Source organism: Armigeres subalbatus, chromosome 3 (genome assembly GCF_024139115.2).
Source record: "Armigeres subalbatus isolate Guangzhou_Male chromosome 3, GZ_Asu_2, whole genome shotgun sequence".
NCBI lineage: Eukaryota > Metazoa > Arthropoda > Insecta > Diptera > Culicidae > Armigeres > Armigeres subalbatus.
Genome location: NC_085141.1, coordinates 210,841,339 through 210,863,992, shown reverse-complemented (window position 1 = coordinate 210,863,992; position 22,654 = coordinate 210,841,339). Strand labels below are relative to the sequence as shown.

General features: G+C 40.7%; 1 protein-coding gene across 8 annotated transcripts in view; it reads right to left on the bottom strand.

The window, feature by feature from the left end:
• LOC134228091 (rho GTPase-activating protein Graf) overlaps nucleotides 1-22,654 on the bottom strand; it is a 215,222-nt gene that overhangs the window by 49,891 nt on the left and 142,677 nt on the right. The gene's annotated exons all lie outside the window — the stretch shown is intronic.

The window sequence follows — 22,654 nt, the reverse complement described above, 5'->3', positions numbered from 1 at the left end:
TTGTGACCAGCGTCAAAAGTGAGGGTCTTTTGGCATAACGGACATTTGGCATAATTATTTTTGCGTTTGTTAAATGGTGACTAACACAACTTTCACCCGTCGATAACAATATTAAAAAGACATTATCCTCTCGTGGAAAGAATGCATTTGCAATGCAATGCAAAAGTAGGCGCATGCCCGGATTAGAGCAATGATGAATGTAATCTCTTCTTTAAAAGTAGGTGTTACACTAAAATAAGATAAGAAAATGTAAATCAATATATTATTTGCACCCTCTCTAATTTCAGTGTATTGGAGAGTTTTGGGTACGCGATTTGTGTAGTGTAGAGTTTGCTCGACTAGAGCGGAAATGGGTAAGAAGAAGAAGAAGAGAAATAAAATGTAAAAAGGGTTTTGAAACTCGCGGTGTTAAGACGTGTTTAATTTTCGTTCGATAAGTTTTAAATTTACAGTCCACTTCGATTTTCTCCGCTGACCATCCGAAGAACATTTTGGTCCAATCGAGCCGGATGTCGGATTAGTGGATGAAAAATCTTGATTCATGGTTGTGCGCGAACCGTGAAAGAATTGACGCGAATTTCGGCGGTTGCGACGGTCGGAAAACGCGAAGAGAATCCGTTTGCATGCGTTGCATCGGATAGTGAAGTTGGACCACTGCAGTTGTGCGACGGTCGTAAAACGTGAAGTGAATCCGTTTGCATGCGTTGCATCGGATAGTGAAGTTGGACCACTGCAGTTGTGCGACGGTCGTAAAACGTGAAGTGAATCCGTTTGCATGCGTTGCATCGGATAGTGAGTTGGGAGAACTTCGAAAGTGCTAGAACGAACCAGAAGAAGAAAAGAACAATAACTTATGGTGTGATGTTCCTACATTCTGGAAAAGTGAGGAAAGTGTTATTTCCTTCGACGCCATTTGTAACGCCAACCGGTTTACCCATTGTGGCTCGTAGTGTGCGTGAGCAGAAGGACGAAGCTGAAAATCGGTTGAAGAAAAAGAAAATGGCGGAAAATGTGGAGGCTTTAGATCAGTGTTGCCAGGCGGCAAAGTCAAAAGTGAGTCGTATTAGGTCGGCCATTTTAGCTGCCGATCAGGATGCTAGCAAATTTACGCACCATGGGTTGAAGTTGTACTTGAAGACAGTGGATTCTGCATATGAGGAGTATAACAACTTTCAGAACCGTATTTACCTCACGGACCCCATGAGAAGAGAGGAATTCGAACCGAAATTCATTGAATTCGAAGAACTGTACGAGTTTGTTCGAATTTCTTTGTGTGAGATGATCCAGCACTTCGAGGATATCGAGAAGGTTGTTGCAGAAGAGACAGCTTTGAAGCGGGAAAGGGAACTTTTCGTTGTGAAGCGCAATGCAGTATCCTTGGATGTACGCGCTGGTACTAGCGGCGAACAAACCAGTAGCGCACTGTATAGAATGCCACCATCTCTGTTGTTGCAACAAACACCGTTGCCGACGTTCGATGGTCGGTATGAACACTGGTATAAATTCAAAGCAAGATTCCATGATATTGTAGACCGGTGCACAGGATTCACCAGCGACGAAGCTCCACTATTTAGATAAGGCATTGGTAGGAGAAGCGAAAGGGCAATTGATGAGCAGACACTAAACGACAACAATTACGATGGCGCTTGGAGGATTCTAACTGAACGGTATGAGAATCTTCCGATGGTGATCCATGGCCACGTCACGAAGCTGTTGAATTTGAAACCGATGGCCAAAGAATCGTCTGTTGAATTGCGAGCGTTGATCGACGACTGTACTAAGCGTGTGGAGTCTCTTGAGTTTCATAAACTCAAGATGGACAAGATGTCCGAGGCCATCATAATTGCGTTGCTGACATCGAAGTTAGACCCGAGCACCCGAAGAAGCTGGGAAGCATCTTGCGAACATGGTAAGTTACCAGTATTCAATGATACGATCACATTTCTGCGGAAACATTCCCACGTCCTGGAACGTTGTGAGCAAAACGTCATAACAATGAAAACCAAAACTGTGACACTGAAAAACCAGACGCCTACTATCACTGGCAAGATTCACACTGTGACGGTTCTGAAAGAGAATGATGGATGTCCCGTGTGGAAACGCTCATCCGATCGACACATGTGGGACATTCAAAAGGTTGAATATTGATGAACGCTATACAAAGGCGAAACAACTGGGATTATGCTTCGGTTGCCTGCGACGAGGACATCGAACAATGACATGCAAGAACAGCAAGACGTGCCCAACCTGCTCGAAGAAGCATCATGCACTAATGCATCCCGAAGAGAAGAAAATTGTTCCACCTGAAACCTTACAGCCACCTGCGGCAGTGCAGGACAACAGTTCTACTCAACCGCTGACTGCGGCGAAGTGCACAATCCCGATTCTTCCAATGCAGACGAAGCAGATTTTGTTGGCGACAGCTGTGGTGAAGGTATTCGATTCCAGTGGAGACATGCACATGTGCCGTGTACTACTGGATTCCGGGGCAATGGCGAACTTCATATCAACAAGAATGGCGGAGTTGCTGCGGCTGCGAAAGGAGAGTGCTAAAGTTCCCATAGATGGAGTGAACGGAATGAAGACTGTGGTGAAGTACAAAGTAAGTGCTAAATTGGTATCCAGAACAACCAGCTTTGAATCGTCGTTGGATTATCTGGTTGTCCCTCGAGTAACCAGTGCGTTGCCAGCAACGAAGATCGACCCGAAGACTTGGAATATACCCGAGGAAATACTGCTAGCTGATCCGAACTTCTACGAGCCAAGTCGCATTGACATGCTAGTCGGTGCGGAGCTATTTTTCGAAGTGTTGCAAGAAGGTAAAATTAGATTATCTCCGAATCTGCCATTGTTGCAGGAGAGTAAACTCGGCTGGCTTGTTTCTGGACCGGTGGCCGACACTGTTTCTATCGAAACTGTGAAAGTATCTCAAGCTAGTACGGCGGAGATAAATAATGAGCAACTGTGTGAATTGCTTAAACGGTTTTGGACCATCGATGAACTTGGAGGCGATTCGTCACTTTTGCCAGAAGACAAATGTGAGTTGAACTTCAAGGAGACTCACAACAGAACAAAGGATGGTCGTTATGTGGTGAAGTTACCGTTTCGTGATACCGTTGAGGAGCTTGGAGATTCCAGGGAGCAGGCGTTCCGACGATTTGTGGCGTTGGAGCGCCGCTTGGATAAACAACCGGAGTTGAAGCGAATGTACGTTGAATTTATAAACGAGTATCTAGCGTTAGGCCATTGCCGAGTTCTAACAAGTGATGATTATGAGAAGCCGGAGGTTGCCTACTACCTCCCGCACCATTGCGTAATAAAGCCTGACAGTTCTACCACAAAACTGAGGGTGGTGTTTGACGCTTCGGCGAAGAGCAGCACTGATTTGTCGTTGAATGATGTGATGGAGATCGGACCCACGGTGCAAGAGTCGTTATTTAACATTATATTGAAATTTCGCTTGCACAAGTACGTTTTCACTGCCGATGTACCGAAAATGTATAGGCAGGTGCTGGTTGATGAGGCTCATCGGAAGTATCAACGTATCCTGTGGAGAGACAGTAAAGATCAGCCGATTAAAGAATTGGAATTAAATACTGTGACTTATGGAACAGCTGCTGCGCCGTTCCTGGCGACACGAGTAATAGTTCAATTGGCTAACGATGAACGGAAGGACTTTCCAGCCGCAAGCGAAGTGGCTGAGAAATGTTTCTATGTCGACGACGTGATGACTGGTGCTGATACACTTGGCGAAGCAAAACAGCTCCAGCAGGATTTGATTGCACTACTCAAAAGAGGTGGATTCCAGCTCCATAAATGGTGTGCGAACGACGAATTCTTGCTCGAAGACATCCCAGTTGACGAACAGGAAAAACAGTTGAAATTCGAAGACAGCGATATCAATGGGGTAATTAAAACTCTCGGAATACTTTGGGATCCCTCCGAAGATGAATTCCTGTTTCACGTGAAACCACTGAATGAGTGCTCTGAAATTCCAACGAAAAGAATGGTGTTGTCTGAAATGTCAAAGTTGTTTGACCCGCATGGCCTACTAGCTCCAACAATACTTATCGCTAAACTTGTTATGCAGCAGCTATGGCAACAAGACGTAGGGTGGAACGATCCGATTCCAAAGGAGCAACTACGAATATGGAATCGATTTAGATCCGAGTTATGTAACCTGAATTCATTGCGGATCAGTCGGCGAATTTCTGTTGATGACACGGTTGCTATGGAATTGCACGGATTCGCCGATGCATCCAAGATGGCATACGGGTGTTGCATATATATGAGAAGTGTGAAATGTGATGGAAAAGAAGAAGTTCATCTGATTTGCGGAAAGTCGAGGGTCGCCCCAATGAAGGAGATACAACGAGAGGTCAAGGTGGATGCTACACCTGATGAGATGACGATCCCGAGGCTTGAACTATGTGCTGCATTGCTGTTAGCCGAGCAAATGAAAAAAGTGCGCGAAACCTTAGCATTGACAACCGCAAAGGTTGTGCTTTGGTCGGACTCAAAAATTGTGTTGAATTGGTTGAAAAAGATGAAGTCAAATACTCCCGTGTTCGTACAAAACCGCGTAGTGAAAATACGAAGGCTGTTCTGCGTTGATGCATGGTGCTACATCTCGACGCAGCATAATCCAGCGGATTTAGTGTCCCGCGGGGTATTCCGGCAGATCTCATGCGTAGTGAAAAATGGTGGTGTGGTCCTAGTGTTTTTCCAGTTGTGTTAAATCAAGCTCCCGAACTTGAGATGGTGCAACTGGAAGAGAAAAAGCAAACGTCAGTGCATCAAACTGCGGTAGTAGTCGTATCGCACCAATCAGTTACTGTGGTTGCACCGAAGAAACTTCTTGATCCATACGATGTAATTCTGAAGCACAGCAGCTATCGCAAGTTGCAACGTATTTTCGCTCACGTGACACGGTTTATCAATAATTGCCGTTCGAAGCGGAATCTGATGAAACGTAGAACAGGAGAGCTCTGCAGTGATGACTACAACGAAGCGCAGAGGGCGATGGTAATTATTGTTCAACAAGTGGTCTACAAGGAGGAAATCATCTCTGTCCAGAAGAAGCAAGCTGTCAAGGGGAAACTACGAAATTTGAAGCCAATATTCGACGACGACGAACGGCTGCTACGAGTAGGCGGTCGCATAAGAAACTCTGATTTGTCCAAGGACCAGAAGCACCCGATGATTTTGCCGGAGAACAACCACTTCACCGAAGTGCTTATTGAAGCCTTACACCGAGAGCATTTGCACGTTGGTTTGAATGGGCTCCTCGCAGTGATTCGACAGAAATTTTGGCCAGTTAACGCGAAACGAACCATTCATCGGGTACTGAGGAAGTGTGTACTCTGCTTTCGGACAAATCCCAAAGATGTACAGCAGTATATGGGAGACCTACCAAGTTGTAGAGTTACTGCCGCCCAACCTTTCGCTCGAACAGGAATGGATTACGCCGGACCTTTTTTAATTAAGGTCGGAAGAATGAAGGCAAAGGTGAAGGTGTATGTCTGTTTGTTCATATGCATGGCAACGAAATGCATACATCTTGAACTAGTGAGTTCATTAACTACAGATGGTTTTTGGCGGCGCTCCACCGTTTTACTGGCCGACGTGGAAACCCTTCCGAATTGTTTTCCGATAACGGAACAAATTTCCGTGGAGCAGAACGGGAACTATCTGAACTGATTGAACAACTACGATCCCAGATATTGAACAGCAAGGTGAACGAATTTTGCCAACCGAGAGGAATTAAATGGAGTTTTAATCCTCCCAAAGCACCACATCAAGGAGGAATATGGGAGGCTAATATAAAATGTATGAAATCGCATTTGAGCAAGACCTTGAACGAGAGCTACCTGACGTACGAAGAGCTGACCACCTTGTTGGTCCAGATAGAGGGCATATTAAACTCGAGGCCGCTGGTGCAGATGACCGACGATCCATTCGACTACGAAGCGCTGAGCCCTGGGCACTTCTTAATTGGACGAGAATTGACGGCAGTAGCAGAACCACTGTATGGTGACCTGAGAGAAACAAGTTTGTCGCGGTACCAGCTAGTACAAAAACGGATGCAGCATTTTTGGCAGAGGTGGTCGAATGAATACATCACTGGACTACAGAAGCGTAGCAAATGGAACAACGAACCCACTATTCTTCGGAATGGATTGCTGGTAATTATGAAGGAAGATAATACGCCGCCTAAAACCTGGAAGTTAGGTCGCATTATTGAAATACATCCAGGAAAAGACGGAGTTGTACGTGTGGTCACCATCCGCACCGGCACTAACACGTATAAACGTCCGACGACCCAGATTGCTGTTCTTCCTATCGAATGACACATTGATCAAAGTGAATCCAAGGAAGTTTGAGGCGCCTTGCCTCACCGGGGGGTGGATGTTACACTAAAATAAGATAAGAAAATGTAAATCAATATATTATTTGCACCCTCTCTAATTTCAGTGTATTGGAGAGTTTTGGGTACGCGATTTGTGTAGTGTAGAGTTTGCTCGACTAGAGCGGAAATGGGTAAGAAGAAGAAGAGAAATAATAAAAAAAGGGTTTGAAACTCGCGGGGTTAAGACGTGTTTAATTTTCGTTCGATAAGTTTTAAATTTACAGTCCACTTCGATTTTCTCCGCTGACCATCCGAAGAACAGTAGGCGTGTGGCCGAATTATGGCAACGGAGGATATGATACCTTCTTTAAAAGTAGGCGTGTGGCCGTATTATGGCAATGAAGGATGTGATCCCTTCTTTTAAAGTAGGTGCTTGCCCAGATTATGCAAATGGAGGATATGATCTCTTCTTTAAAAGTAAGCGCTTGCCCGGATTAAGGTCATGGTGGATGCGATCCTTCTTTAAAAGTAGGCGCTTGCATGGATTATGGAAATGGAGGATGTCCCAGTCAACAAATTAGTTGGTAAAGCGAAGTTATAAATTGAAATTACAGCATGATATACCTATGACGAAATCGGATATACTACTCAAATAAGCCATATACAAACCAAAGTGGAGGCCATTTACATCATATAATCCGATATCGACGATAATCTTTTACAATTATTACGACTTCACGACAGATTTTAATTTAACCGATTTTGCATAAACACATATACAACTATCATGAAATTACTCATATACGATTTTTGTAAGTTATATACGATTTGGAGAAAATGAAAAATAATTGAAAAAAACATTTTAGCTTTTATAATTTTCGTTCTACCTGGTAAATTCAAGTTTAGCATCGAAGATTTTAAATTTTTATTTTAGATTTTATATTAGAAGTATACATATGATTTCCATGAGACTCGAACCCTCGACATCTGCATTGAGAGGCACGTATGGTTACACAAAGCTACAACTGTATCACTAAAATTATACAAAATGTTGGCCTTCACTTGAAACATAAGATTTGAGGCCCAGCATAGTGTTTAATGTGTCATTCATTTGTACATATAAACGATAACCTTAACATGTATATCGTATTAAGGTTTGTGAATAGAATATAATAGATTCAAATACGATTGCGTTGACCAATATGCGTGTTTATGCGACTTTACTGACTTTTCCCAAATTTATTGACATCGAATGGATAAATATACGATGACAACATTTTACCTATCATCAGTGTTGTCAAATCATCAAATCTTGAATTAATTTCAATAAAATCACATAATCTATTTTACTCTGTTGAATCGTTATCTGTTCAATTTTTAATCTAAAAATATGGGAAGGTTAAACATTGTTGTTTGTAATGTTTTTTAGTAAAAATACAAAACATGAAATAAATTAATTTCTATGAACAATTTATTAATCGAAACAATTAACAAAAATATTGTTGGCATCACTGCTACCAAACGTCATCAAAGAGTCAATCAGAATCAAAAAGTAATATATCAGAATCAAAATATTCCTACGCGTTCTGCTGTACGCAAATTTTTGTTTTCCGGTTAAGCTCCTAATTTAAAGAATCGTCTCAAATATGTTCGCGGTAGTGCAATTCATTGAAAACCGAAAATTTCAAGTGCTGGCGGTACCGATCTCGTGGATCAAGGGCGGAATTCTACAATGGCCGAAAATGTCCAACGAAAAGATCGAAAACCTGCGTGTCAGTGGAGCGGAATTCCACGGCACTTCAAAACGGATTCCAATAATAATTTTTAAGAAGTTCCGCAACTTCGATGCGGCAGAAAGAGCCGCAGATGATCTGGCTAAAAGAGACGTATCCGATGTGGAAGGAAAAAGAAAAAGCTAAAAGCGCAAAAGCTATCAGTGCCGGGAAAACCAAGGATTACAACGCTATGCTCACAGGTAAAAACATTAAGTTTTGGAAATCAGTGATATTAATTATTTACTTTTAAAGCTCTCAAGAAACCATCTGGCGAATATCATTCGTTCTCTCCACAATCATCAGGAACTGCGCAACCAGGTATCAATGTGAATAGTGCTCAATTGAAAGCCCCATTCGAAAATGTCCAGCGAAATCAGTCGATGCTCGTATCACAGCCACCTGAAATGCAGAACTCACTGCCATTGTTAAATCAAGTCAAGCCAAAGATACACATCCAAGCTCCCAACGTTCCTTTATTTGTGGCTGCATCGAAAATGGCGCTAAACTGTAGTACTGATACGTTAAACTCGACACGTAAAATCATACCCGGAGAACGATTCGCTCAAGCAAAGTCACCATCGTCACAGTCGTTGCGGCGGCAACCACCGATGCTACAGGAACAAGGAACTCCAGAAACATCCGTCGTGACATCAGCATCCACTTCATTTTTTGTAAACACTTTGATGCCGTCCGAGTTACCTTCGATTATACAGTCGCCCGTTGAACTGTTTAGCGAAGCAGCGATCAACGCTATGCCTATCGGTGAGTTAAATTGTAAAGACTAATAATGTATCACAGACAAAGAAACATAACACCAGTATAACGCATTTTTTTCTTATAAATTCATAATACGCCCACACTGACCCCACAATTGTAGGTCAAACACTAGTATGAGTGATTCCTATTTGATTACCATGCGAAATGCAGTTCCTAATTATTGTTATATAGTGGCCCAGTGGGATCAGTGTATTTTCATGAATGAAGTAACAAAGAATTGCTTTATTTTCAAATGTTACATTGTTTGTCTTTTGCGTCTGTTTATCTATGTATCATCAAATATTCGTTTCACTTTTATTATCAATTATTTGAAACGTATATTACGTGGTTTATGGATAACCACTTATGCGTAATGTGAAACATAGCTTCATCCACCCACGCAATTCAGAATAACCCATACAACGGGAAATGTGCATGGTGATACATGTAACTCATTTCTCTTTGGCGGCCTGAAACTAAATGTTTTTTATGTCTATTTTAGATACAGTGTCAACCCACGAGGTGAACCAGCGGCAGTCGGCGCCGAATTATTGCAATGCAGAAGAAGTTATCATTGTACCGGAGACAAATACAACAAGCATGGCAAACCATCCCATTACAGGTAAGATCATTTGGTAGTCTAGTTAACACTCTAGAATATAATTCTAGGTCACTAACTGTTGTTTCACATGTATTGTTTTATGAAATCTAAATACGAGCACAATCAATTAGAATCATGCTGATGTTTGAATCGCGTTTATTGATATTTTGCTTCTTTATATATTTTCATAATGAAAGACTGTACCGCCTATAATCGCATATTTTTCCCATCTTTGCTGGTTTTCCTATTCATATGGGACAAATATGCGACTACATGCAGTATAGACAATAACAAACGAGCACTTTCACACTCTGAACTATGTTAATATGCAGTTAGTTTGGTTGTCTAAAAAAAAGACATTTTTAAGGTTCCAAGTAAGGTACATAATGAAAATATTGAAAATACGCATTTATTAGGTTCATTGAAATTGTCCTCTTATAAATTACGTTCGTACCCTAAACAACAACCAATCTTTAAAAAAAACTGGTACAATTCCACAATAGTCCGACGGATGCATTATACTGAATTCCACTGCTTATGCAACATTTTATTGCGATGGACACTACAGTGCACGTGAAGCTCGATTGGGTCAATCATCTGAACCTAGCCGTAGTAAAATATATAAAAACTTTAGTGGCGGTTGCTCAACCCTACAAGCCATAACTAATCAATTTAGTTTTAACAATCTTGTGATGATATAAATTTAAAAATATTTTTTTCTAATTATTTTCATTTTCATTTTAATGATGTAAAATTTAAAAATATTTTTTACCAATCTATCCAAAAAATAGTACCCACATTTTACACTTATAACTTTTAAGCTCTAAATAGATTTCTATTTAATTAATTATGTATCTCTCTTAATTTTATGTTACAGATTCCGACGGGTTCGTTACATACGAGGAGCTGAAGAGAGACCTTCGTGATTTTATTCAAACTACAGTAGAAGATGTAGTAAAAAATTGCTTCAATGAACATTTCTCAAAACTGGCGGCCTTGACGGAAATGAATAAAAAGCATGTGAATAAGTCACCTACGGAAATCGACGATCCAGTTGAAAATCACAAACGTATAGATAATGAAACTCAGCTACATGACTGGAACGTTAAATTAGGAAATGACGATCTCTGCGCACAATATGTATGGTTCGATTAACTACAATTCTGAAACATAATTTTCATTTATTTTGTTTTTTTTTTGTTTTAGCTGATTTACTTTACACGGATCATTCCACCGAACTCATATGCGAATAATGGCGACAGCGCTTGCTATACCATCGTCGATTGCCTTTTCACAAGGGAGTTCTGGACCCGTTTTACGTGGACCGGAATCAGTCGTGGGCAAAAATCCAAAAGAGGATTCAGAGAGTTTGGAAATGTGTTGCAACTTCTTGTCAAACTAGTTGGCATCGGAGACCCTACTTATAGTGCTCAACAATTGGAGATGTTCTGTAGAACCCGCCTTTTCCGCTACAGTAAATCAAGAAGCTCGAATAAACAACTGCGCAGGTCCGCATGCCGCCCGGGACGTAAACATAAGGATGTTCGAGCCAATGAAGATATCAAGCATGAAAATCCACTAGATATAGTTGATGTGCTTCAAAGCGACAGTGCTGAAGAAAGTGAATATCAGGATGAGACGATGGATCGAGAGGCAATCGAGGCCGATATTGAGAATGATGATGAAGAAGTTGATGATTTCAATTCAAGTAACGATATGTTGGAATAACTCATGTGAAACACAAAAAACATATATCTTAAACGTAATGAAATGGTAACGTTGTTGATTTTTAACCAATAAAAACAAGTTTTGGGTAATTTTATCTTTATTAAGGACAGAAAACAGAAATATACACATTTTATCACTACAGTATAGTATGCATAAGGGGTGAAAATACTACACCCTCCTTCCTGGGTACTGCAACTAACTTACAAAAAATACAATCCACGTCGATGAGCAGTTTTTTCGCAAAGACTGGTTCAGCGATAAAATTTGCAAGTGTGATGAATCAAATGGTTTTCAAAATAGTTTTGTTTCTTTGAAATTACTTGGCCCTCTACAAAATATTTGGTTGCAGACTTGACCATTTTGGAAAAAGCTACAATTGATTGATCATGTGTTAGTATCCATTTATCTTTGAAGTTGTTTGTAAGTATGAAAGAAGAAAATACCAGTTTTCCTTCGACGGTTTTCTCTATGTCTACTGAGTTTTGTCTTTGACTATTTGTTGTTGCTGAGGCATTCCGCTGAAGTTCGACGCCGGGTTCGTATGTTTGCATGTTCTCTGTTATACGACCTGCTATCTGAGCTAGTGGATTTGGACCTGTTTTGATCATTTTCTTTAATGAGTGCAGACAATTTTCAAATGGATATGCAGAAATAGTTGACAGAATACCAAATCGGGAAACTTCATCTACAACATGGCATATATTGTGCATGTTACTTGTCATGAATTCAACACCATACAATAATTTAAATTCATCGAGAAAATCATTGAATAAGGACCGTGCTATTTCTAATAAATTTGAATACTTTTCAACTGAACAAATACGAACAGCACAGAAGAGAGAAAGGAAGTGGTTGAAATATCGTTCAGGCAAATAATCCTTAATTACAACAATGCCAGCATAATTCAAGAAATTGCGATACTCTAATCCTTTCCAAAGAGCAACAAAATCTAAGGATCTCATCTTTCGATGAATTTCATTTGGAAATCGTATAGCAACCAATAGTTCTGATATCTCCTTCTTTTGTAACGTGCTCCATTTTGTATTCATTGACATACAACCAGTTCGCCACCCAGTTAGTAACTTCTTCATAACTCCAAGTTCCAATAAATGTAGCGAGTCAGCAACAACGATATCTTCAACCATATCAATAGGAAGTCTGATAAGAGGTGAGTCACAGCGTTGATGATCAGAATATTCTTTAGCCCTGAAATGTTCGTCTGTCCTTTTCGATGCTTTACTGTCAGGAAATACCATGGTTCTGGATATATGCGAATATGTACCTTTAGTAGTACATTTTATGCAGCCATATTTGCCATTGAAATTTATTACGCCTTTGATGAATGCGCGCGCTGGCGTGTCACAAATAAAGCACCTTATTTTGATTGAAATACGATGCCCATTTATAGTTAGTCCAGAATCTAATAGTTGTAGTAACTCATCTATGAAGGAATTTAAATATGTAGCGACATCTTTTGGCTTGCTTATGCCATAATATATGCCTATGACGAGCGGTTTAACTTCAGGATATTCTTGAATGTTAAACAATATGGGCCAAAAGTTTTTCGTTGAGCTTTTGTACACTGGTAAGCCATCAACATTGAAGTTAAGTGATATGGTTGTAGAATGTGGAATGTTTTGTAAAACCATTCTGAGGCAAATTTCTAGTCCTTGATGCCAGTATGAACCATTTTCGTCAATTTTTCGAGGTGCAAGTTTCGTGGTGTGGCCAATAGGGTACGAGGATCTTTCAGGAGGTTCAGGTTCAAGTTTTGATTCAAAACAGCGGTTAGCGCCTGTAATGCAGAATGGGATATCTGGAAGTCGGTAGCCCATTGTCGGATTGAGTTGAGTAACGTTGCTCTGCAATCTAAATTATGACGAAATAAAGATAGTTACAAGGAAATTAGAATCTAATGGTTCACACTGCGTACTAAATAACATTATTAAAATTACAATCCAGTTATCCGAGTAACATATTACAAACCCGTAATGCAAAAATGCTATAATGTTACCTTCGTGTTCTTCCAAAGTTTCTGGAATGTTGGGTGAATTTCCAGTTGGATCGTACAAAGAGGCATCCGAAAAAATCGGTTCTGGAGCGCCTTGGTTGACGGACGCTGGTATACTGTCTGCTTCCGGTTTTCCTGCTACGGAGCTAACTTTGTAACGTTGACAAAACTTTCTCCGTAAACGACTGTATGTACCACTTTTTCTCATAATTTTCAGCTTATTTTTTAGCAAAATATCCTTCATCGCGTTTTTTTTCGTTCAAAACACAACTTACATGAATAAAATCATCTATTAGTCAAGCTAATTTAATACGACAAAGCAACGTACAATACGATACATATTCGAGTTTATTCGAACTTATGTACGATTTTTGACAGCTCTGAGATGAAAGTCTTATAGTGCGGGTGGTAATCAACATTTGCGAGTACATGCGACTGTGTGTGTCTATATACACACTAATATACATATTCTATTACCAAAGTCGTAAATAGTTCAATGTTATCATAGCTTTGCGACTCACTTGATACATATGACGACTATGAACATCCATATTAACGATTGTGATTTTATTCATGACAATATGCGATATTTTTTATACATTCATATACGATGTCTGGCTGGCTGGGGTGATACCTAGCGCATCCCCTGATTAAGGCTATGGTGGATGCGATCCCTTCTTTAAAAGTAGGCGCTTGCCCGGATTATGACAATGGTGGATGTGATCCTTCTTTCAAAGAAGGCGTTTGCCCGGATTGAGGCAATGGAGGATGTGATCCCTTCTTTAAAAGTAGACGCTTTTCCGGGTTATGACAATGGTGAATGTGATTCCTTTTTAAAAACCCAGATTAATCCACCTAGCGGCGATGATGCCTTTCTCGTGCATCGTAAAATGTACTGAAAAATCACATAGGAAAGGTCAAAAAAGCACTTTAGGGGGATAGATCGCATATTTTCTATCATTTTGCATGTTTTTGCATTAATTACTATGCATTCCCACCATTCTTGAAAATTTTTTTTTTTTCGATTTTGAAATTTTTTTTCCAAGGGGGGACCCTTGGGAAAAAACAATGATTTTTCAATAATTCCGAAATGCAATGTCCGATCAGGCCAATTTTCAATAGCAAACAATGGGACCGCATTCCCCGTCGAATGCAACTTGTTGCGAGTAAATCGGGTAATGCTAAGTTCCAAAAAGTGTGTCTACAAAATTTGTACACATACACACATACACACACACACACATACATACATACACACACACACACATACATACATACACACAAACAGACATCACCTCAATTCGTCGAGCTGAGTCGATTGGTATATAACACTATGGGTCTCCGAGCCTTCTATCAAAAGTTTGGTTTTGGAGTGAAATTATAGCCTTTACGTATACTTAGTATACGAGAAAGGCAAAAAAAAGGTGCTTGCCCGGATTAAGGTCATGGTGGATGCGATCCCTTCTTTAAAAGTAGGCGCTTGCATGGATTATGGAAATGGAGGATGTGATACCTAGCGCATCCCCTGATTAAGGCTATGGTGGATGCGATCCCTTCTTTAAAAGTAGGCGCTTGCATGGATTATGGAAATGGAGGATGTGATCCCTTCTTAAAAAGCAGACGCTTGCCCGGATTATGATAATGGTTGATGTGATTCCTTCGTGAAAAGAAGGCACTTGCCCGGATTGAGGCAATGGTAGATGCAGTGGCGTAGCCAAAAAATTGGTCTGGGGGGGGTTTTCCGAACAATTTTTTTTTTCAAAAAAAATTTGTTCTAAAAATGTTGTCTCGGGGGGGGGGTTTTATGCCCAAAACCACCCCCGTGGCTACGCCACTGGGTGGATGTGATCCCTTCTTTAAAAGTAGGCGCTTACCCAGATTATGACAATGGTGTATGTGATTCTTTCTTTAAAAGAAGGCGCTTGCGCGGATTAAGGCAATGGTGGATGTGATCTCTTCTTTAAAAATAGGTGATTGCACGGATTATGGCAATGGAGGATTTGATTCGTTCTTTAAAAGTAGGCGCTTGCCCGGATTGAAATAATGGTGGATATAATCCCTACTTTAAAAGTAGGTGTGTGGCCCGAATTGTGGCAATGATGGATGTGATCCCTTCTTTAAAAGTAGGCCCTGTCTGGATTATGGCAATGGCGGATGTGACTCTTTTTTTGCGCTTGCCGGGAATAAATCAATGGTAGATGTGATCTCTTCCCCGAGTAGCACAATTCAGATTGATTTGGTTGCAGTAACTCATATGTGACTTGGATGGTTTAAGTAACTCGTCTACGACAAGTGTATTGCATGAGTTTTTAAAGTTGGGCGCTTGCCCGAATTAAGGCAATGGTGGATTTGATCCAATCTTAAGGCGCATGCCCGGATTGAAGCAATGGTGTAATCCCTATTTTAAAAGTAGGCATGTGGCCGAAATAAGTCAATGGTAGATGTGATCCCTCCATTCTGCCGTTTTGTTATTTTTTGTTATTTCGTTTTTCCGGAAAATGTCTACCATCAGTCTAAATTTTATCCGAAAACAGCCTCGACCTACTTTATCTACGCTAAACAATACATGAAATATCCCTTTCGCTTTCACAGTTCAAAATTATGCCAAATGACCCACTTTTTTCTTGCAGCTCAAAATTATGCCAAATGTCCGTTATGCCAAATGACCATTAGAGTAGAGTGGGGCAAGAGTGCGCGTGGGGTAAGAGTACGTTTTCGATTTTTTGAAGTAATAAAAAAAGATAAACTAGCAGCACTGCATCAGTTTGACAGGTATTCTGGCCAACTATTATCATGTGTAATTGTAAACGAATTGAATAAACAACAAGGGAGATATGGAGTTAGATAACTTTTTGATCATTTTGCTAAGAATAATAGGATTTCCGCAATTAGTATTTCATTACCATATATACGTTCAATCAGGTGAACATTATACCATTTCGATAACCTATTGTATAGAGTACTTTATGGTACAGAACATCAATCCGGTTGGTTTTCCAAGTAGTCAAAACCATGACTTGAATAATTTTTGGGACTGTGGGGAAAAAGTACGCAGTAAGCGGTGATGCAAAAGTACACATATGAATCTTCAAGTTATGATGTCAAACCCGTATCTCTGGCCGAAATAAGACGTCTTCCAAACCGTAAAGATCCACAACTAAGAAAAAAGGGACAGAATTTGAAATTATCACAAGTTTTTAGGATAAGTTGAAGTGATTCGGTGTTAGAAAGGACTTAGCGAACAAAGCACTGCAGCGAAATAATGAAATTGTATTAGGACTTGTTGTACAACAAAACATAGTACGAAAACACAATTTCATCTAAATAATAATTTCATTTAATCAAAAGAAACATTCATAAATTACGCAACGTTTAGCTGGGAGGGGTTGCGAGATGTGAGAGGATCCATATAATTTTTAGAGGATTCATACAAATAGTGTAAGATAGGGGGGGAGGGGTGATGAAATATCCAAATTTTACGTTACGTGATTGGTGGACTTTCTTTAAGGAAAATGCCTTTGTATACGCCACGCGTAACCTGATATAAACCTCACCTCTGTAGTTTTTTGTATATATAAAAAAAAACAATGGTTTTTCGTATGAAAGTGCACATTTTTAGGACCCCCTCCCCCTTCAAGAGCTACGTAATATTTAAGCATTCCCTAATATATGCTCATCAAACATCAATTAAATGTTATCAACTCTTATTTGTGTCAATATATACTTAAAGCACATGATTGGATAAATGCGTACTCTTACCCCACCCGATGCGCACTTTTACCCCACCGGTGGGGTAAGAGTGCGTTTTTCACTTGTCTGGCAATAAGGGTTCTACTAAAACGAATCTCAATAATTTCAATATTTTTTACACTGGGTAACATAAAGGAAGAGTATATAAATCATCGGCACTGATTTGATATGCAGAAGCTTGCTTAATAAGGGCCACATGATCGATTGAAAACTAAGTGCGTACTCTTGCCCCACTCTACTCTATGCCAAATGGCCTTTATGCCAAATGACCTTATGCCAAATGGCGTTATGCCAAATGACCCAGACCCAATAAAATATTTGTAACGGCCTTACTTAGGCTTATAAAAAAATGTTTTAGATAAATTAGTCAAATGACATGCAGATGATCTTTAACAACACGAAAAAAAGAGGAATTTTAACTGAAAAAATATCTAATGCAGCAATGATGGTAATTGAGCTATGACAGGCCAAAGAACTGGATAAGCTTACAGTTAGGATAAGCAGCCTGGAGTATTGGGAAGCACTATGGAACAAAAGTGGATCCAGTATATGAAGAGCCTCGCTATCGGTCAACCGAGTGGACAGAGTTGATAAAAACCAGCGTGCGACAACCAGCATGCTTTAGCTCAGTTCAGCGTTCCCTGGTACGATGCGTTTGATTCAAACAATAACACTCTTGGAGAGCAAAATAGACAAAGTATCGTTCTCCAAATTGTAATAATAATCTGCGATTATTGTCACAACATTCATTGAAACAACTGTCAAAAATATTGAAATCAAAGACTTAATTCTAAACACAATTCGGCGTGGTCTATCAAACATCGTGTGCATATTCATACGATAACTAAAATATTATAAGGGTATAATGTGTTTCGATCCCAAAGTATTGCTACTCCTCATACACTCACATAAACATAAGCATTTTAATTTTATCCAATCAATTTAAAAAAATCCAAAATCGCAGTATGAATATAAATCCGCGATTTTCACGACAACATTTCAAGGAACCGCGATTTTCGCGACTGGAAAAGCAAATCCGCGACAAAGCCGCGAAATTCGCGAAAAAACGCAAAAATCGCGAAATCCGCGACTGTTGTAACAGCCCTGCAAATATCTTACATTTTTTAGTCGAATGGCATAAAACAATCTGTCCTTCTATCAATGGATTGTTTTTAGAGTAATCTAATAGTTTTTACGATCATTTTGGTTGCGAGACAAACTGGGTTCTTTCTTAATAAGGCCAAGATAATACTAGGATATCTTTTATACAATGAAATATTTGCTGGGAAGCATCCATTCGCCATCAGTGTCGAGGCACCTGAATCGCGATAAGAAGAACTGCAAACAAAATTGGCTGCAGAAAAGTCTCACCAGTACAGCTATTCGCCGTTAGTAGATATAATTCGCTCCATACAAAGTATTATGCCAAATGATGTCTAGCAACCATTATAATTTAACCTTGAAAAGAGCACCGTGGTAACTTCTTGGGCAATTGTTTTGAACTGCGAAGATCGTTTGCCGTTTTCCATGACATCACCTGGCAGCCATAGACCCCACTATTTCATAATAACAAGATGTTCAAACAATTACCATTCGGAAGACGCTTCATTGTTTTGGTTGATTACCCCGGCACTCTCATCCCCTGATCCAAAGCTGTAGAGCAACACAATCGGATCCGACGACCGACGCCGGGCGGGTGGGCATGTTTGGGTTGCACCTTTTCTTTGCCACACACTGACTGGAACGCATTGGCGGTGGAAATAACAACCGTCCCTACAAAAGAGCGCTGGAGTGTTTTTCTTACTTTCGCTTTCGGAATTTAGACCCCCGGTTTAAAGGCGGATTTTGAACTTGCGATGGTATGCCGCTTCAAAATGGAAACAATGAACTTAGTTGGCGAAGCCGCAAACCGAGGCAAATTGGTAAACCTCGCTGGTTTTAACTCGTATGCTTAAGAGGGATTTTCGTAAAAGTTGTCTATATTTATGACAGGTTCCATATTAGCATTATAAAATTTGATTTAAAGATGATTCTACATGATATAATCATAGGGCTTCGACAAGATGTTTGAGATAGGCAAAATTTTATCGAAGTTCAAATAAGCATAACTTTGCTTAAAATAATGCTTTCTTGGTAAAACTAGAGGCATCGAAATAAATTCTTCAAGTTTTGTTTTGTATCGTTATCCTGAATCTTTAATCGGTACATATATAGGTACCGGAGGTGTTCCGGGTTTTTCTTCTAAGGTATCCAATTATGGTTTGAACCTTTTTGAAATCAGTGAAAAAAATGGCATACTGTTGGTTGCCGATCAACCTAAACCAGCATGTATAACATAATAAGGTAAACTGGAAGTGATAGCATTGATTTAAACACCTAATCATAATGTTTAGGTAGGAATTAAGCGATTTAAGATCATTCTGAATTGCAGAGCTTGAAACAGCTAATCAAATTTCAATCCGTATAAACCGCTTTTTACAAAATAAAATCCGCGACTTTAAAAAGAAAACCACGAAAATATGGTTTCTTTACTTCAGAACACGTTTCTTTAATGCGAACTTTTAATATGTTTGCTTCTAATCTATCGGCACATTCATCAATATCAATCGATCAGCTAGTTCCCAATCCGCCGATTGGGAACCGAGAAGACCAAATTGTTTAAAAGCACTAAACATATAAACCTTGTACGATTCTCTATAGAGGTCCTACTCATCGAAGTTCAGATTACCCATAACGGATAGGAGCTGGGTAAGCGGAAATCGTTGGATTCAGCCAACAATGAAACGTCCTCCAGCAATTTCTCAAGAAGTTCCTCCAGAAATCCCTCCGGAAGTTCCTCCAGGAATCCCTCCGGAAGTTCCTCCAGGATTTCCTCCGGAAGTTCCTCCAGGAATTCCTCAGGAAGTTCCTCCAGGAATTCCTCCGGAAGTTCCTCCAGGAATTCCTACAGGAATTCCTCCGGAAGTTCCTACAGGAATTCCTCCGGAAGTTCCTACCGGAATTCCTCCGGAAGTTTCTCCAGGAATTCATCCGGAATTCCTCCAGGAATTCCTCCGGAAGTTCCACCAGGAATCCCACGAGAAGTTCCACCAGGAATTCCTCCGCAAGTTCCACTAGGAATTCCCCCGCAAGTTCCTCCAGAAATTTCTTCCAATGTTCCTCCAGGAATTCCTCCGAAAGTTCCTCCAGCAATTTCTCCGGAAGTTCATCCAGCAATTTCTCAGGAAGTTCCTCAAGGAATCCCTCCGGAAGATCTTCTAGGAATTCTTCCAGGAACTCCTTCGGAAGATCATCCAGGAATTCCTTCCGAAGTTCCACCAGGAATTCCTCCGGAAGTTCCACCAGGAAATCCTCCAGAAGTTCCACCAGGAATTCTTCCAGAAGTTCCACCAGGAATTCTTCCGGAAGTTCCACCAAGAATTCTTCCAGAAAATCCACCAGGAATTCCTCCGGAAGTTCCATCAGAAATTCCTCCGGAAGTTCCATCAGGAATTCCTCCGGAAGTTCCATCAGGAATTCCTCCGGCAGTTCCATCAGGAATTCCTCCGGAAATTCCATCAGGAACTCCTCCGAAAGTTCCATCAGGAATTCCTCCGGAAGTTCCTCCAGGAATTCCTCCGGAAGTCCCACCAGCAATTCCTCCGGAAGTCCCACCAGCAATTCCTCCGGAAGTTCCTCCAGGAATTCCTCCGGAAGTTCCATCAGGAATTCTTCTGGAGGTTCCATCAGGAATTCCTCCGGAGGTTCCATCAGGAATTCCTCCGGAAGTTCCATCAGGAATTCCTCCGGAGGTTCCATCAGGAATTCCTCCGGAGGTTCCATCAGGAATTCCTCCGGAGGTTCCATCAGGAATTCCTCCGGAAGTTCCTCCAGCAATTCCTCCGGTAGTTCCTCCAGGAATTCCTCCGGAAGTTTCTCCAAGAATTCCTCCGAAAGTTCCTCCAGGAATTCCTCCGAAAGTTCCTCCAGGAATTCCTCCGAAAGTTCCTCCAGGAATTCTTCCGGAAGTTCTTCCAGGAAGTTCCTCCAGGAATTCCTCCGGAAGTTCCACCAGCAATTCTTCCGGAACTTTCACCAGGAATTCCTCCGGAAGTTCCACCATGAATTTCTCCACTAGAAATTCCTCCGGAAGTTCCACCAGGAATTCCTCCGGAATTTCCACCCGAAGTTCCAAAAGAAAGATCCGCCAGCAGTTTCGCCGGAAGTTCCTTAAGGAATTTGTCCGAAAGTTCCGGCATAAATTCCTCCAAAAGTTCCGCCAGAAATTCCTCAGGAAGTTCTACCAGAAATTAACTTGGAAATTCCTCCAGGAGTTCCGCGGGAGGTTCCTCCGGAAGCTTTACCAGGAATTTCTTCGGAAGTTCCTCCAGGAATTTCTCCGAAAATTCCTCCAAGAATTTCTCTGAAAGTTCCGCCAGGAATTCCTCCGGAGGTTTCACTAGCAGATCCACCCAGTGGCGTAGCCACAGAGATTGGTTTGACATAAAAATTCCCAGAGACAAAATTTTTAGTAGAAATTTTCCATTCTCTTCCGACCATCACTCATAAGTGTTAAAAAGAATAGTAAGAACTAGAGCACAGTGTGGTAGATCTTACTCCGTAACGCACCACAAAAAGTTGTCTACCCTGCATTACAGGCTCTGTTAACTGTCTGGCTAATTGTTTCAACCCCATGCCATTCAACCCCTCGGCACGGACCGCATGGCACCTTGGGTCCTACCAAACACCAAGACTTGGGCCAATGCGCTTTGAGCAGTACAAGGTCACTTCGGTGGGACCTGTTTGCGGATACATGTAGCTTTTTATATAAATAATACATTTTTCGAATTAAATCTATGACATGTTATGCCGTTGAAGTTCTCCATGTTCAAGACTCTAAAGACCAATAAAGGAATAACTGCTCAAGTACTGCTTAGAATTGAGATTTAACGTGTGTAAACATTATTAATTTCAACTTAAACCCCTTTATCGGTGGTATTGTAGCTTATTTCATATAATGATACTTTGCCAAAAATGGGTTAAGATATCTTAAACCATAGTAAATAATGTTAAGAGTATAACCCAAAGTCAACCAAACATCAGAAAAGTATCGATTTTTCAGTCCATAATAGACATCCACTTGAGGAACCTCATGCGGTATCTAATGATTGCAGACAACGCCAAATGATAATAACTTATATCTCAAAACAAGATTTCCATCATTCTGGCTTGCCTAACGAAGAACAGCTGTACGGCTTGAGATTCTTCATTTTCGCAACAGCTTCTTCGCCGTGTTCCAATGGCATCCGCATACAAACAGATGCCAGGATACACACCCATACCGATGCAAATCATTCGAACCATTAATACTCCCCAAGTTCGTCAGTCAGGTTCACGCCAGGTATGATGTCATCAGTGGAAGTCACGCCAACCATCCTTGCGGCCATTGGGGAGCAGTGACAAGAACCACCGAGTTCGCTTTTAGGCAGGGTGGCTAATTTTACCAACCGTATAATAGGGTTATATAACCGACCGCACCAAATTGGATCCAGTGACTGCCTAATTTGCGGCATGCCATTTTCACGCTTTCTTTGACTGATACCGTCGCATATCCATAGCAGAACGCGGACGCGTGTTTGCCATGATTTCGACTTCACTTGACCGACGCTACGAACGAACTCCATTGATCGATGATGGAAATATTT